This window comes from Microcaecilia unicolor, chromosome 3, assembly GCF_901765095.1.
Source record: "Microcaecilia unicolor chromosome 3, aMicUni1.1, whole genome shotgun sequence".
Lineage (NCBI taxonomy): Eukaryota > Metazoa > Chordata > Amphibia > Gymnophiona > Siphonopidae > Microcaecilia > Microcaecilia unicolor.
The window spans coordinates 334,478,229-334,483,710 of NC_044033.1; positions in this window are offsets into that span (position 1 = coordinate 334,478,229).

Consider the following 5,482-nt stretch of genomic DNA (forward strand, 5'->3'; position numbering starts at 1 on the left):
GCGAGCAGTAAGCCCGCTTGGGCCTTAGCGCCGCTTTGTAAAAGGTGCCCTATCTGAACAGCTTATACTTTTAAATTAAATGTATGGTGCCACCACAGCAACAAATACACATTTCAGGGTGATTTTTACAACCTGCATGTTCACATGCCAGACTTACATGTGTAAATGCTAAATGATATTTTATTCAAATTGCTTGGCAAGAGATTTGGATACTACATTAAATTCTTACAACTGTGGTGGACTCTTTATTTCTTTGTTCATCTCCTGGTCATCACCTCTTCCTTTTGTTCCTTTTTGGAGACAGGTCCTTTTTTTATATCCAGCCATTGAGTTTACATGGTTTGATTCTTCATACTTTGGGCGCGTGGTGTTCATGTTTCTATTATAAAAATTATGTTACTCTGTGACTTTGAACCAATGTGATTTAAATTGGGGAAGGAGTGATCCACCTAAGTGGATGAACACTAACTCCCACGTAAATATAACAGCACAAAAGAGGAGTGGGAAATGGACCAATGACTCCAGGAGAATGGGAGATAAGTTAAAAGAACCACTTTATTTAAATTGGGGAAGAATATTTGATATGCATCATTGGTGTAGATATATCAACTCCTGAAGCAGCCTGATGGTGAAACATATCAAGCTATTTGCCCCAGGTTTCTATATAATGTGCCTAGCGTTTTGTGTGGAATTCCAAGCATAGTCCACAACACTGCACAAACCGAAATTAGCTTAACATGCCAATTAGTGTTAATTAGAGCACTTAAGCACTTATCAGCACTATTTGGCAATAATTGGAATTTACATGCATAACTCACTAAGCGTATTCTGTAACGCACTGTATCTTAATTTTAATGGACATAGCCAAAAGGGGGTATGGCTGTAGGTGGGGATATGGGCGAGTTGTGGGTGTTCCAAAACATTACTGCGCTGTTATAGAATATACCCCTCTGCGCATAAATCTAAGTGCCAGTATTTACGCTACATTTTACTTGGCATAAATGGCTTCACCTATATTTAGTCTCAAGAATAACACCTATGCGTATTCTGTATATTGCACCTATATTTAGGTGCAACTTATAGAATATGCTTAGGTGAAAATTTTTCCAGTACGTATTTTCTAGGTGCCATATATAGAATCTAGTCTTTGATGTATGAATAAGGAATGTCTGCAGTATGAATAAAGGTTGTTTTTTTTAATTCAGAAACACAGAGCTCTGACTTTAGTGTGCGTTGATACATTGTTTTCAAATTGTTGAGGTACACCACATGGCTCAAAGTTGGTTGAGCCTGCAGAACGAAATGTCACCCACAATTTTTTGTCAGAATAATATCATTCCTTTTCTATCTCCCTTTCTGTCCTTTTTGTTTTGGATTTTGTAGTTATTTTTTTCTTTTTTATTCTTTGACAATCTGATGTATCTCACTACATTTATTTATGACTATTGTAAGCCACTTGGAAGGTACATGCCTTAGGCGGCATATCAAGCAATAAAGAAACTGGAAACTTATAAATCCCTGTGTCTAAATTTGGGGCGGAACCCCCAAATTCTATAACATTGCATGCAAATCCTAGATACGCCTCTCAATCATACATAATCTCTCCTGTAGCCATGCCCTTTTATGAATCAGCATGGAATAATTTAAACACAAATCTTTAAAGAATAACAACTATAATGATGTGTGCATACATTTCAATTAGTGCCAATAAGTGATTGTTAGAGCCCAATTAACTGCATGTTCAATTTAGGTGCACACTCAAATTTGCAAATGTGATTTTGAGCGCTTTATATAGAATTAGAAGAATAACGTTTGGGACAGTTGTGCCTTTAATATTTATTTATTTAATTTATTTGTTACATTTGTATCCCACGTTTTTCTACATATTTGCAGGCTCAATGTGGCTTACATAGTACCGGAGAGGCTTTGAAGTCTCCGGCAGGGCCGGCCCTAGGGTTTCTAGCGCCCTCCTGCAGTCTATTAGTCGGCGCCCCTACCCATCCAGGGGCGGGATCACTATGGCTCCGCCCCCACAGTAGACACACCCCTTTTACCAGCCATGGCATCAATGAAAATATTACACCAGTATAGAAGAAAAATAACTTAGCACACAGACCAGGAATTAGGAGAACAGACAGTCTTGCCAACTCTGAAAAACAATGTGTTATCAAAATTTCAGAATCTAACAAACAGATCCCTATTCAGACACTTGGCCTTGCAGTCACACACATAGGCATAGTTTGACTGTTTCATTTGGGGGGGCAAAGAATGGGCGGAGCATATTAGCATATCATTTGCATATATACATATGCAAATGAATATGCTAATGTGGAGGAAGGAATTGAATTTACAGGCAAAATATCACAGATGCACATTTCAAAAAGCTGACACATTTCAATTAATAAATTATGAATAAAATACTTTTATCTACCTTTGTTGTCTGATCATTTAGTTTTTCTATTCGCTTTGGTCCCAGTGTCTTCTGTTTTATTCAGTGTCTTCTTTCCAGTAGGCTTCCCTCTGCTCCCCACCCCTCGCAGTCCCATCCATCTCTTGCTCCTTCCTTCTGCTCCCCACCCCTCGCAGTCCCATCCATCTCTTGCTCCTTCCCTCTGCTTCCCACCCCACCCAGTCCCATTCATCTCCTGCTCCTTCCCTCTGCTTCCCACCCCTCCCAGTCCCATCCATCTGTTGCTCCTTCCCTCTGCTTCCCACCCCTCCCAGTCCCATTCATCTCCTGCTCCTTCCCTCTGCTTCCCACCCCTCCCAGTCCCATCCATCTGTTGCTCCTTCCCTCTGCTTCCCACCCCTCCCAGTCCCATCCATCTGTTGCTCCTTCCCTCTGCTTCCCACCCCTCCCAGTCCCATTCATCTCCTGCTCCTTCCCTCTGCTTCCCACCCCTCCCAGTCCCATCCATCTGTTGCTCCTTCCCTCTGCTTCCCACCCCTCCCAGTCCCATCCATCTGTTGCTCCTTCCCTCTGCTCCCCACCCCCCCCAGTCCCATCCATCTTCCCTCTGCTCCCCCCCCCCCCCCGCGAGGTCCAAGATGGTGACTCCGTTTACCCCCTCTCTTCCTCCCTCCCTCCCTCCGGTGCAGGCAACAGTCTTCAGCTTTTTCAGCGTTCCTGGCAGCGGTAGCGATGTACACGCTGCCTTCGGTCTGCCCCGGAAGTCTTCTCTTCAAGTTCCTGTTCCCACCTATGCGGGAACAGGAACTTGAAGAGAAGGCTTCAGGGCAGACCGAAGGCAGCGTGTACAACGCTACCGCTGCCAGGAACGCTGGAAAAGACTGCTGCCTGCGGCGGAGGGAGGGAGGAAGAGAGAGGGGTAGACGGACACGCTCCTCTCCGTCCGCTACTCCGCTTGGCTTCCCTGCCCTCTCTGTCTGCGTCCCGCCTTCCTCTGACGTCAGAGGAAGGCGGGACGCAGACAGAGAGAGCAGGGAAGCCAAGCGGATGGAGAGGAGCGCGTGCGTGCATGTGTTTTTTTTTTTTTTAAACTAATGGCGCGGCGGCGCCTCATTGTCGTTTGGGGGGGCATTGCCCCCCCTCGCCCCCCCCCAGTCTACGCCTATGGTCACACATGAAGAACAGAGATAGCCCCTCTTCAAATTCTTCAAAAATTAACCTGAAATCCTAAGAAGTTAGACTCTGCATGTAGCACAATAGTCTTTCCATTCAGCACAGCTTAGGATCTAGCATAAACTAACATATTCTACAATCTGAGTTGGACAGACTAACAGGAGTTACTGAAGTGGGAATGAGAGATAGGAGATTGGTGATGGTTAGGAATTGAAAGCAGCCATCTAGCCCTCCTGTCCTGTGAGTTGCTGTGTTGGGGTGGGGGTGGAAAAGGGTGGGTCAGGTGCAGCACTAAACAGCAGTCTCTGACAAAACAAGGGTCCAGGCTGTGCTGTGCTGTCTCTGAGCCCTCTCTGGGATGGATTCCAGCTCCTGGTTTCACTCTCAATCTCTATGTGTTTGGAGCAGTGAGGTCCTCTGACAAACACAACAGGAGGATATTTCTCTGCTTGGGAGGGGGGAGGGGACTGGACAGAGAGCTGACAGCTCCTGCTTTGGAGCCAGACTGAGATGAGCAAGAGAGATTAGATAAACAAAAGCCTCAGCAGGCGCCCTTGAAGGCAAATGCCCTCCTGCAATGCATAGCCTGCTTACCGGGTTTGACCAGCCCTGGTCTCCGGTGAACAAATACAAGGTAATGTTGTGATAGGATAGAGTTCATGTACCACTGTCTCATTAGGGAGTTGTACAACGAAAGAGTTGAGTAATGTCCATTACGTACTTGAGTTTTGATGTGTAGCAGAGTTCAGGCACTTAAGTTGGGTCGGTAGGGTATGCCTTCTGGAACAGGTTAGTCTTTAGTGATTTCCGGAAGTTTAGGTAGTTGTATGTCGTTTTCAAGGCTTTTGGTAATGCATTCCATAATTGCGTGCTTATGTAGGAGAAACTAGGTGCGTAGATTGATTTGTATTTAAGACCTTTGCAGCTTGGGTAGTGAAGATTTAGAAATGTTCATGTTGATTCGGATATATTTCTGGTTGGTAAATCGATCAGGTTTGTCATGTATCCCGGGGCTTCACTGTAGATGATATTGAGGGGCATAATCGAACATCGCCGGCCAAATAGATCGCCGGCGATCTATGTTGGCGGCGGCGCTACAGCTGGCTGGAACCGTATTATCGAAAAAGATGGCTGGCCATCTTTTTTTTCGATAATACGGTTTAGCCTGGCCAAATGCCGTGGAGTTCGCCGGGTTTGAGATGGCCGGGTTTGTTTTTCAGCGATAATGGAAAGTTATGTCGGCCATCTCAAACCCCGGCCAAATTCAAGGCATTTGGCCTTGGGAGGAGCCAGCATTTTTAGTGCACTGGCCCCCCTGACATTCCAGGAAACCAACCAGCCACCCTAGGGGTCACTGCTGTGGACTTCAGAAAAGATCCCATGTGCATAGCTCCCTTACTTTGGGAGCTGAGCCCCCCAAACCCCCCCAAACCCACTACCCACAAATGCACTGCACCCACTAAAATTGCTCCAGGGACCTGCATACAGCCTCTAGGACTTATTGCTGCTGTATAACTTTGGCACACCAGTTCACACCTGAAAACTAATCTCTCTGAAAAAGTCCTTTCTTGAAATAACCACGTTTACTCACAGTTAACTGCAGATCAGAGGTTGTGCCCCACTGGCAAAGAGTCCCCTTGTACTAAGATTAGCAGTAGGTCAGAGCTGGCACAATGGTGTACAATGCCCTCTTTCAGCACCATTCAAGGTAAGAACTACGTTCTCTAACGTGGGTAACACAGGAAAGGGAACTAAAACTGGCTTACAAAAATGGCCACTACCGCATGGACTACAACAGGAAACAAAACAGGGCACACTCTGACCCAGTTAGCAGGGGGAAAAAGCACCATGGGAGTAGAGCCCAGTACCCTACACCCACCACAATGCATTGCTAATGTG